Below are 12,085 nucleotides of genomic sequence, written 5' to 3'. Positions count from 1 at the left end.
TTACTGGGCCTAGTACGATCATAGGAGAAAGACCTCTCCTAGGAGGCTTCTCAGCGGCGCTCGGCTATAACTTTGCGGTAGGAAGGTGCTCCGGAGTGGGTCCCCTGACTCCCCGGTGGTCCTCCCTCCAACATTATGTGTGTGTAGTTGTGGGTTTGTGTGGTTGTGTGTGTGTTGGTGTGTGTGTGGTTGTGTTTCTGGTTGTGTGTTGGTGTGGTTGTGTGTTTCTGGTGGTGTGTGTGTGTGGCTGTGGTTGTGTGCGGCAGTGGTTATGTGTGGTTGTGGTTGTGTGTGTGAGTGGTTGTGTTTGTGTTTGTGGTTTTGTGTGTGTGTTTGTGGTTTTGTGTGTGTGGTTGCAGTTGCATGTGGTTGTGTGTGTGTTTATAGTTGTATATAGTTGTGGTTGTATGTGTAGTTGGGGTTGTGTGTGTAGGGTGTGTGTGTGGGTGTGTGTGTGTGTGTGTGTGGGGTTGTATATGTGTGGTTGTGTGTGTGTGTGTGGTTGTGTGTGGGGGTGTGTGTGTGGGGGGTATTTGTATGTGTATGGTTATGTGTGTGTGGTTTTGTGTGTGTTTGATTGTGTGTGTTGGTGTATGTGCTTGTGGTTGTGTGTGTAGTTGTGGGTGTGTTGTTGTGTGTTATGGTTGTGGTTGTGTGTGTGGTTGTGTGTGTGTGGTTGTGTGTGATTGTGTGTGTGGTTGTGTGTTCGATTGTGGATGTGTGTGTGTGTGGCTGTGTGTGTGTGGTTGTGGTTGTGTGTGGTTATGTGTAGTTGTGGTTGTGTGTGTGGTTGTGTGTTATTGTGTGTGTGGTTGTGTGTATGTGTGTGCGGTTGTATGTCTGTGTGATTGTGGGTGTGTGTGTGTGATTGTGTGTGTGGTTGTGTATGGTTGTGGTTGTGTGGGTGTGGGTGTGTGGTTGTGTGTGTGTGTGGTTGTGGGTGTGTGGTTGTGTGTGTGGTTGTGTGTGGTTGTGGTTGTGTGTGGGGTTGTGTGGGTGTAGGTGTGGGTGTGGTTGTGTATGGTTGTGGGTATGGGTGTGTGGTAGTGTGTGTGTGGTTGTGGGTGTGGGTGTGGTTGTGTGTGTGGTTGTGTGTGTGGTTGTTTTTGTGGTTGTGAGTGTGGTTGTGTGTGTATGCGTGTGTGTGTGTGCTTGTGTATGGATGTGGTTGTGTGAGTGTGTGTGGTTGTGTGTGTGTTTGTGGTTGTATATGGTTATGAGTGTGTATGTGGGGTTGTGTGTGTGTGGTTGGTTGTGGGTTATTGTGGTTGTGTGTGTAGTTGTGGTTGTGTGTGTAGTTGTGGTTGTGTGTGTAGTTGTGTGTGTGTTATTGTGTGTGTTATTGTGTGTGTATAGTTGTGGTTGTGTGTGTGGTTGTGTGTGGTTGTGTGCTTGTGGTTATGTGTGGTTGGGAGTGGGTGTGGTTTTGTGTGTGGTTGTGGATGTGTGTGTGTGTGTGGTTGTGTGTGTGGTTGTGTGTGGTTGTGGTTGTGTGTGTGGTTGTGTATGTGGTGCAGTGTGTGTGTGTGTGTGGTTGTGTGGTTGTGGTTGTGTGTTGTTGTGGTTGTTTGTGTGGTTATGGTTATGTGTAGTTGTGTGTTATTGTGTGAGTGTGGTTGTGTGTGTGGTTGTGTGTGTTGGTGTGTGTGTGTGTTTGTGTGTGTTTATGTGTGGTTGTGTGTTTGTGTGTGGCTGTTGTTGTGTGTGGTTGTGTCTGTATAGATGTGTGTGTCTGTGGTTGTGTGTCTGTGGTTGTGTGTGGTTGTGTGTGTGAGTGGTTGTGGTTGTGTTTGTTTGTGGTTTTGTGTGTGTGTTTGTGATTGTGGTTGTGTGTGTGGTTATGTGTGTGTGTGTGGTTGTGGTTGTGTGTGGTTGTGTGTGTGTTTGTGGTTGTGTGTGTAGTTGTGGTTGTGTGTGATAGTGGTTGTGTGTGTGGTTGTGTGTATGTGTGGTTGTGGTTGTGTGTGTGGGATGTGTGTGAGGGTTGTGTGTGTGTGTGGGTGTGTAGTTGTGTGTGTGGTTGTGGGTGTGTTTGTGTGTGTAGTTGTGGTTGTGTGTGTTTGGTTGTGTGTATGGTCGTGTGTGTGCTTGTGGTTGTGTGTGTGGTTGTGTGTGGTTGTGGGTAGGTGTGTGTGTTTGGTTGTGTGTGTGTGGTTCTGTGTAGTTGTGGCTGTGTGTGTGTGTGGTTGTGTGTGTGTGGTTGTGGTTGTGAGTGGTTGTGGATGAGTGTGGGGTTGTGGTTGTGCAGTTGTGGTTGTGTGTATAGTAATGGTTGTGTGTGTGTGTATTATTGTGTGTGTGGTTCTGAGTTTGTGTGGTTGTGTGTGTGTTGGTTTGTGTGTGAGGTTGTGTGTTTGTGGTTGTGTGTGGGTGTGGTTGTGTGTGGTTGTGTGTGTGTGTGTGTGTGGCTGAGGTTGTGTCTGGTTGTGGTTGTGTGTGGTTGTGTGTGTGAGTGGTTGTGTATGTGTGTGTGGTTTTGTAAGTATGTGTGGTTGTGGTTGTGTGTTTTTGTGGTTGTGTGCAGTTGTGGTTGTGTGTGTAGTTGTGGTTGAGTGTGTGTGGCTGTATGTGTGTGTGGTTGTGTATGTGTGCTTGTGGTTGCGTGTGGTTGTGTGTGTGTGTGTGTGTGTGTTTTTGGTTGTGTGTGTGTGGTTGTGGTTGTGTGTGGTTGTGGTTGTGTGTGTGTATGGTTGTGGGTATGTGGTTCTGTGTGTGTGCTGGTGTGTGTGAGGTTGTGGTTGTGAGTGGTTGTGGTTGTGTGTGTGGTTGTGGTTGAGTGGTTGTGGTTATGTGTTGTGATTGTGTATTGTTGTGGTTGTGTGTGTAGTTGTAGTTGTGTGTGTAGTTGTGGTTGTGTGTATAGTTGTGGTTTTGTTGTGTGTGTGTTGGTGTGTGTGTGGTTGTGTGTTTGTGGTTGTGTGTGGGTGTGTGTGTATGTGTGGCTGTGGTTGTGTGCGGCTGTCTTTGTGTGTGGTTGTGTGTGGTTGTGTGTGTGAGTGGTTGTGGTTGTGTTTGTGGTTTTGTGTGTGTGTTTCTGGTTTTGTGTGTGTGTGGTTGTGGTTGTATATGGTTGTGTGTGTGTTTGTGGTTGTGTACAGTTGTGGTTGTTGTGTGTGTAGTTGTGGTTGTGTGTGGTTGTGGGTGTGTGTGTGTTTGTGGTTATGTGTGTGTGGTTGTGTGCGTGTGTGTGTGTGTTGTGTGTGTGTAGTTGTGTGTGTGTTTGTGGTTGTGTGTGTTTGTGTGTATGTGTGTGTGTGTTGTGTGTGTGTAGTTGTGTGTGTGTTTGTGGTTGTGTGTGTAGTTGTGGCTGTGTGTGTGTGGTTGTGTGTGTGTTTGTGGTTGTGTATGTATGTGTGGTTATGGTTGTGTGTGGTTGTATGTGGTTGTGGTTGTGTGCAGTTGTGGTTGTGTCTGTAGTTGTGGTTGTGTGTGGTTGTGGGTATGTGTGTGTGTGGTTGTGGTTGTATGTTTGTGGTTGTGTGTGTGTGTGATTGTGTGTGTTTGTGGTTGTATGTGTGTTGTGTGTGTGTGGTTGTGTGTGTATTTGTGGCTGTCTGTGTAGTTGTGGTTGTGTGTGTGTGTGGGTGTGTGTGGTTGTGTATGTGTGCTTGTGGTTGTGTGTGTGGTTGTGTGTGGGTGTGTGTGTGTTTGCTTGCGTGTGTGTGGTTGTGGTTGTGAGTGGTTGTGGTTGTGTATGTGGTTTTGCTGAGTGGTTGTGGTTTTGTGTTGTGGTCGTTTGTTGTTGTGGTTGTGTGTGTAGTTGTGGTTGTGTGTGTAGTTGTGGTTGTGTGTGTAGTTGTGGTTGTGTATACAGTTGTGGTTGTGTGTGTGTTGTGTGTGTGGTTGTGTGTTTGTGTGGCTGTCTTTGTGTGTGGTTGTGTGTGGTGTGTGTGAGTGGTTGTGTTTGTTTGTGGTTTTGTGTATGTGTTTCTGGTTTTGTGTGTGTGTGGTTGAGGTTATGTGTGGTTGCGTGTGTGTTTGTGGTTGTGTGCAGTTGTGGTTGTGTATGCAGTTGTGGTTGTGTGTGTAGTTGTGGTTGTGTGTGGTTATGGTTGTGTGTGTGGTTGTGGTTGTGTGTGTGTGGTTGTGTGTGTGTGAGTGTGTGTGTGGTTGTGTGTGTGTGGTTGTGTGTGTGTTTGTGTATGTAGTTGTGGTTGTGTGTGTGTGGTTGTGTGTGTGGTTCTGTGTGTGTGCTTGTGGTTGTTGGTGGGTGTGGTTGTATGTGTTTGTGGGTGTGTGAGTGTTTGGTTGTGTGAGTGTGTGGTTATGGTTGTGTGTGGTTGTGTGTGTGGTTGTGGGTGTGTGGTTTTGTGTGTATGGTTGTGTGTGTGAGGTTATCGTTGTGAGTGGTTGTGGTTGTGTGTGTGGTTGTGGTTGAGTGGTTATGGTTGTGTGTTGTGGTTGTGTGTTATGGTTGTGTGTGTAGTTGTGGTTGTATGTGTAGTTGTGGTTGTGTGTATAGTTGTGGTGGTGTGTGTGTGTTATTATGTGTGTCTGGTTGTGAGTTTGTGTGGTTGTGTGTGTGTGTGTGGTTGTGTGTGGGTGTGGTTGTGTGTGTGTGGCTGTGGTTATGTGCGGCTGTCTTTGTGTGTGGTTGTGTGTGTGAGTGGTTGTGGTTGTGGTTGTGTTTGTGGTTTTGTGTGTGTGTTTCTGGTTTTGTGTGTGTGTTTGTGGTTGTGATTGTGCGTGGTTGTGTGTGTGTTTGTGGTTGTGTGTGGTTGTGTGTGTAGTTGTGGTTGTGTGTGTAGTTGTGGTTGTATGTGGGTGTGGGTGTGGGTGTGGTTATGGTTGTGTGTGTGGTTGTGGTTGTGTGTGTGATTGTGTGTGTGTGTGTGGTTGTGTGTGTTGTGTGTGAGTGGTTGTGTGTGTGCTTTTGATTGTGGGTGGGTGTGGTTGTGTGTGTTTGTGGGTGTGTGAGTGTTTGGTTGTGTGAGTGTGTGGTTATGGTTGTGTGTGGTTGTGGTTGTGTGTGTGGTTGTGGGTGTGTGGTTCTGTGTGTGTGGTTGTGTGTGTGTTTGAGGTTGTCATTGTGAGTGGTTGTGGTTGTGGGTGAGTGGTCATGGTTGTGTGTTGTTGTGTGTTGTGGTTATGTGTGTAGTTGTGGTTGTATGTGTAGTTGTGTTGTGTGTATAGTTGTGGTTGTGTGTGTGTTATTATATGTGTCTGGTTGTGAGTTTGTGTGGTTGTGTGTGTGTTGGTGTGTGTTTGTGGTTGTGTGTTTGTGGTTGAGTATGGGTGTGGTTGTGTGTGGTTGTGTGTGTGTGTGGCTATGGTTGTGTGCAGCTGTGGTTGTGTGTGGTTGTGGTTATGTGTGGTTGTGTGTGTGAGTGGTTGTGGTTGTGTTTGTTTGTGGTTTTGTGTGTTTGTGGTTTAGTGTGTGTGTGTGTGGTTGTGTGTGGTTGTGTGTGTGTTTTGGTTGTGTGTAGTTGTGGTTGTGTGTGTAGGTGTTGGTGGGGGTGGTTGTGTGTATGTGGTTCTGATTGTGTGTGGTTGTGTGTGATCGTAGTTATGTATGTGGTTGTGTGTGTGCTTGTGTGTGTTGGTGTGTATGCTTGTGGTTGTGTGTGTGGTTGTGCGTGTGTGTGTGGTTGTGTGTGGTTGTGTGTATGGTTGTGTGTGTGATTGTGGTTGTGTTTGTGTGTTTGTGTGGTTGTGTGTGGTTGTGTGGTTGTGGTTGTGTGTAGTTGTGGTTGTGTGTGTGGTTGTGTGTTATTGTGTGTGTGGTTGTGTGGTTGTGTGTATGTGCGTGGTTGGTTGTGTGTGTGTGTGTGGTTTTGTGTGTGGGTGTGTGTGGTTGTGTATGTGTGTGGTTGTGGATGTGTGTGTGGTTATGTGGGTATAGGTGTGGGTGTGGTTGTGTGTGTGGTTGTGGGTATGTGGTTGTGTGTGTGGTTGTATGTGTGTGTGGTTATGGTTGTGTGTGTGGTTGTGTGTGTGTGTATGGTTGTGTGTGTTGTTGTGTGTGCTTGTGTGTGGGTATGGTTTTATATGCGGGGTGTGTGTGTGATTGTGTGTGTGTGTGCGGTTGTGGTTGTGTATGTGTGGTTCTGAGTGGTTGTGGATGTGTGTGTGCTTGTGGTTGTGTGTGTGTTTGTGGTTGTGTATAGTTGTAGTTGTGTGTGTGTGGTTGTGTATGTGTGGCTGTGGGTGTGTGGTTGTATATGTGTGGTTGTGTGTGGGTGTGGGTGGGTGGGGGGTGGTTGTGTGTGTGTGTGGTTCTGGTTGTGTGTGGTTATGGTTGTGTGTGGTTATGGTTGTGTGTGTGTGGTTGTGGTTATGTGTGTGGGTATGTGTGTGGGTATGTGTGGTTGTGTGTGTGGTTGCATATGTGTGGTTGTGGATGTGTGTGTGGTTGTGTGGGTACAGGTGTGGGTGTGGTTGTGTTTGTGAGTGTGTGGTTGTGTGTGGTTGTGGTTGTGTGTGTGGTTGTATGTGTGTGTGGTTGTGTGTATGTGGTTGTGTGGGTGTGGTTGTGTGTGTGGTTGTGTGTGTGGTTGTGTTTGTGTGGTTGTGTGTGCTTGGGTGTGGTTGTGTGTGTGGGATGTGTGTGTGTGTGATTGTGTGTGTGTGTGGTTGTGGTTGTGTGGTTCTGAGTGGTTGTGGATGTGTGTGTGCTTGTGGTTGTGTGTGTGTTTGTGGTTGTGTATAGTTGTGGTTGTGTGTATAGTTGTGTGTATGTGGTTGTGTGTGTGGGGAGGGGGGGGGGTTGTGTGTGGTTGTGTATGTGTGGCTGTGTGTGTGGATGTGTGGTTGTATATGTGTGGTTTTGTGTGGGTGTGGGTGGGGGTGGTTGTGTGTGTGTGGTTCTGGATATGTGTGATAATAGTTATGTGTGTGTGGTTGTGTGTGTGTGTGTGTGCTTGTGTGTGTTGGTGTGTGTGCTTGTGGTTGTGAGTGTAGATGTGGGTGTGGGTGTGTACTTGAATGTGTGGTTGTGTGTGTGATTGTGGTTGTTGTGGTTGTGTGTGAGTGGTTGTGGTTGTGTGTGGTTGTTTTTGTGTGTAGTTGTGTGTGTGGTTGTGTATTATTGTGTTTGTGGTTGTGTGTGTGTGGTTGTGGTTGTATGTGGCTGTGAGTATGTGTGTCATTGTGTGTGTGTGGTTATGGTTGGGTGTGGGTGTGTGATTGGGTGTGTGTGGTTGTGTGTGTGTGTGGTTTTGTGGGTATAGGTGTGGGTATGGTTGTGGGTGTATGGTTGTATGTGTGGTTGTGGTTGTGTGTGTGGTTGTGTGTGTGTGTGTGTGGTTGTGGTTGTGTGTGTGGTTGTGTGGGTGTGGTTGTGGTGTGGTTGTGTGTGATTGTGTTTGTGTGCTTGTGGTTGTGTGTGTGGTTTTGTGTGTATGCTTGTGTGTGTGTGCTTGTGTGTGGTTGTGTATGTGGTTGTGTGAGAGTGTGGTTGTGTGAGTGTGGTTGTGGTTGTATGTGGCTGTGAGTATGTGTGTCATTGTGTGTGTGTGTGGTTCTGAGTGGTTGTGGTTGTGTGTGTGGTTATGGTTGTGTGTGTGCGCACTTGTGGGTTATTGTGGTTGTGTGTGTAGTTGTGTGTGTAGTTGTGTGTGTGTGTGGTATTGTGTGTGGTTATGTGTGTGTTATTGTGTGTGGTTGTGTGTGTGTATGGTTGTGTGTGCTTGTGGTTGTGTGGGCTTGTGGTTGTGTGTGTGGTTGTGTGTGGGAGTGGGTGTGGGTGTGTGTGGTTATGGGTATGTGTGTGGTTGTGTGTGTGTGGTTGTGGTTGTGAGTGGTTGTGTGTGTGTGGTTGTATATGTGTGGTTCTGTGTGTGTGGTTGTGGTTGTGTGTGTGGTTGTATAGTTGTGGTTGGGTGTTGTTGTGGTTGTGTGTGTAGTTGTGGTTGTGTGTATAGTTGTGGTTGTTTGTTATTGTGTGAGTGTAGTTGTGTGTGTGGTTGTGTGTGTTTTGGTGCGTGTGTGTGTTGGTGTGTGTGTGGTTGTGTGTTTGTGTGTGGGTGTGTGTGGTTGTGTATGTGTGTGGTTGTGGATGTGTGTGTGGTTATGTGGGTATAGGTGTGGGTGTGGTTGTGTGTGTGGTTGTGGGTGTGTGGGTGTGGTTGTGGTTGTGTGTGGTTGTTTTTGTGTGTAGTTGTGTGTGTGGTTGTGTATTATTGTGTTTGTGGTTGTGTGTGTGTGGTTGTGGTTGTATGTGGCTGTGAGTATGTGTGTCATTGTGTGTGTGCGGTTATGGTTGGGTGTGGGTGTGTGATTGGGTGTGTGTGGTTGTGTGTGTGTGTGGTTTTGTGGGTGTAGGTGTGGGTATGGTTGTGGGTGTATGGTTGTATGTGTGTGGTTGTGGTTGTGTGTGTGGTTGTGTGTGTGGTTGTGTGTGTGTGGTTGTGGTTGTGTGGGTGTGGTTGTGGTGTGGTTGTGTGTGATTGTGTTTGTGTGCTTGTGGTTGTGTGTGTGGTTTTGTGTGTATGCTTGTGTGTGTGTGCTTGTGTGTGGTTGTGTATGTAGTTGTGTGTGAGTGTGGTTGTGTGAGTGTGGTTGTGGTTGTATGTGTGTGGTTATGGTTGTTTGTGTGGTTGTGTGTGTGTGGTTGTGTGTGTGGTTGTGTGGTTGTGTGTGTTGTTGTGTGTGCTTGTGTGTGGGTGTGGTTTTGTGTGCGGGGTGTGTGTGTGATTGTGTGTGTGGTTGTGTATGTGTGGTTCTGAGAGGTTGTGTGTGGTTGTGTGTGTAGTTGTGGTTCTGTGTGTAGTTGTGGTTGTGTGTGGTTGTGGGTGTGGGTGTGGTTATGGTTGTGTGTGTGTGGTTGTGGTTGTGTGTGTGATTGTGTTTGTGTGTGTGGTTGTGTGTTGTGTGTGTGTGGTTGTGTGTGTGCTTTTGATTGTGGGTGGGTGTGGTTGTGTGTGTTTGTGGGTGTGTGAGTGTTTGGTTGTGTGAGTGTGTGGTTATGGTTGTGTGTGGTTGTGGTTGTGTGTGTGGTTGTGGGTGTGTGGTTCTGTGTGTGTGTGTTTGAGGTTGTCATTGTGAGTGGTTGTGGTTGTGGGTGAGTGGTCATGGTTGTGTGTTGTTGTGTGTTGTGGTTGTGTGTGTAGTTGTGGTTGTATGTGTAGTTGTGTTGTGTGTATAGTTGTGGTTGTGTGTGTGTTATTATATGTGTCTGGTTGTGAGTTTGTGTGGTTGTGTGTGTGTTGGTGTGTGTTTGTGGTTGTGTGTTTGTGGTTGTGTATGGGTGTGGTTGTGTGTGTGTGTGTGTGTGGCTATGGTTGTGTGCAGCTGTGGTTGTGTGTGGTTGTGGTTATGTGTGGTTGTGTGTGTGAGTGGTTGTGGTTGTGTTTGTTTGTGGTTTTGTGTGTTTGTGGTTTAGTGTGTGTGTGTGTGGTTGTGTGTGTGGTTGTGTGTGTGTTTTGGTTGTGTGTAGTTGTGGTTGTGTGTGTAGGTGTTGGTGGGGGTGGTTGTGTGTGTGGTTCTGATTGTGTGTGGTTGTGTGTGATCGTAGTTATGTATGTGGTTGTGTGTGTGCTTGTGTGTGTTGGTGTGTATGCTTGTGGTTGTGTGTGTGTGGTTGTGTGTGTGTGTGGTTGTGTGTGGTTGTGTGTATGGTTGTGTGTGTGATTGTGGTTGTGTTTGTGTGTTTGTGTGGTTGTGTGTGGTTGTGTGGTTGTGGTTGTGTGCAGTTGTGGTTGTGTGTGTGGTTGTGTGTTATTGTGTGTGTGGTTGTGTGGTTGTGTGTATGTGCGTGGTTGGTTGTGTGTGTGTGTGGTTTTGTGTGTGGGTGTGTGTGGTTGTGTATGTGTGTGGTTGTGGATGTGTGTGTGGTTATGTGGGTATAGGTGTGGGTGTGGTTGTGTGTGTGGTTGTGGGTATGTGGTTGTGTGTGTGGTTGTATGTGTGTGTGGTTATGGTTGTGTGTGTGGTTGTGTGTGTGTGGTTGTATGGTTGTGTGTGTTGTTGTGTGTGCTTGTGTGTGGGTGTGGTTTTGTGTGCGGGGTGTGTGTGTGATTGTGTGTGTGTGTGTGGTTGTGGTTGTGTATGTGTGGTTCTGAGTGGTTGTGGATGTGTGTGTGCTTGTGGTTGTGTGTGTGTTTGTGGTTGTGTATAGTTGTAGTTGTGTGTGTGTGGTTGTGTATGTGTGGCTGTGGGTGTGTGGTTGTATATGTGTGGTTGTGTGTGGGTGTGGGTGGGTGGGGGGTGGTTGTGTGTGTGTGTGGTTCTGGTTGTGTGTGGTTCTGGTTGTGTGTGGTTATGGTTGTGTGTGTGTGGTTGTGGTTGTGTGTGTGGTTATGTGTGTGGGTATGTGTGGTTGTGTGTGTGGTTGCATATGTGTGGTTGTGGATGTGTGTGTGGTTGTGTGGGTACAGGTGTGGGTGTGGTTGTGTTTGTGGGTGTGTGGTTGTGTGTGGTTGTGGTTGTGGATGTGTGTGTGCTTGTGGTTGTGTGTGTGTTTGTGGTTGTATATAGTTGTGGTTGTGTGTGTAGTTGTGTGTGTGTGGTTGTGTATGTGTGGCTGTGTGTGTGGGTGTGTGGTTGTGTGTGGGTGTGGGTGGGGGGTGGTTGTGTGTGTGTGTGTGGTTATGGTTGTGTGTGATAATAGTTATGTTTGTGTGGTTGTGTGTGTGTGCTTGTGTGTGTTGGTGTGTGTGCTTGTGGTTGTGAGTGTAGATGTGGGTGTGGGTGTGTACTTGTCTGTGTGGTTGTGTGTGTGTATGGTTGTGTGTGTGATTGTGGTTGTTGTGGTTGTGTGTGGTTGTGTGTGGTTATGGTTGTGTGTGGTTATGGTTGTGTGTGTGTGGTTGTGTGTGTGGTTATGTGTGTGGGTATGTGTGGTTGTGTGTGTGGTTGCGTATGTGTGGTTGTGGATGTGTGTGTGGTTGTGTGGGTACAGGTGTGGGTGTGGGTGTGGTTGGGTGTGTGGTTGTGTGTGGTTGTGGTTGTGTGTGTGGTTGTATGTGTGTGTGGTTGTGGTTGTGTGTATGTGGTTGTATGGGTGTGGTTGTGTGTGTGGTTGTGTGTGTGGTTGTGTTTGTGTGGTTGTGTGTGCTTGTGTGTGGGTGTGGTTGTGTGTGTGGGATGTGTGTGTGATTGTGTGTGTGGTTGTGGTTGTGTGGTTCTGAGTGGTTGTGGATGTGTGTGTGGTTGTGGTTGTGTGTGTTTGTGGTTGTCTATAGTTGTGGTTGTGTGTATAGTTGTGTGTATGTGGTTGTGTGTGTGGGGGGGGTTGTGTGTGGTTGTGTATGTGTGGCTGTGTGTGTGGATGTGTGGTTGTATATGTGTGGTTTTGTGTGGGTGTGGGTGGGGGGTGGTTGTGTGTGTGTGGTTCTGGATATGTGTGATAATAGTTATGTGTGTGTGGTTGTGTGTGTGTGTGTGCTTGTGTGTGTTGGTGTGTGTGCTTGTGGTTGTTGTGGTTGTGTGTGAGTGGTTGTGGTTGTGTGTGGTTGTTTTTGTGTGTAGTTGTGTGTGTGGTTGTGTATTATTGTGGTTGTGTGTGTGTGGTTGTGGTTGTATGTGGCTGTGAGTATGTGTGTCATTGTGTGTGTGCAGTTATGGTTGGGTGTGGGTGTGTGGGTGTGTGTGGTTGTGTGTGTGTGTGGTTTTGTGGGTGTAGGTGTGGGTATGGTTGTGGGTGTATGGTTGTATGTGTGTGGTTGTGGTTGTGTGTGTGGTTGTGTGTGTGTGTGTGTGGTTGTGGTTGTGTGTGTGGTTGTGTGCTTGTGGTTGTGTGTGTGGTTTTGTGTGTATGCTTGTGTGTGTGTGGTTGTGTATGTAGTTGTGTGAGAGTGTGGTTGTGTGAGTGTGGTTGTGGTTGTATGTGGCTGTGAGTATGTGTGTCATTGTGTGTGTGTGGTTCTGAGTGGTTGTGGTTGTGTGTGTGAGTTATTGTGGTTGTGTGTGTAGTTGTGTGTGTAGTTGTGTGTGTGTGTAGTATTGTGTGTGGTTGTGTGTGTGTTATTGTGTGTGGTTGTGTGTGTGTAGTTATGTGTGTATGGTTGTGTGTGCATGTGGTTGTGTGTGCTTGTGGTTGTGTGTGTGGTTGTGTGTGGGAGTGGGTGTGGGTGTGTGTGGTTGTGGGTATGTGTGTGTGTGGTTGTGTGGTTGTGGTTGTGAGTGGTTGTGTGTGTGTGGTTGT

This window comes from Triturus cristatus, chromosome 3_1 (assembly GCF_964204655.1).
Source record: "Triturus cristatus chromosome 3_1, aTriCri1.1, whole genome shotgun sequence".
Lineage (NCBI taxonomy): Eukaryota > Metazoa > Chordata > Amphibia > Caudata > Salamandridae > Triturus > Triturus cristatus.
The sequence above is the reverse complement of the archived record's forward strand: the minus strand, read 5'-3'. Positions refer to the sequence as shown.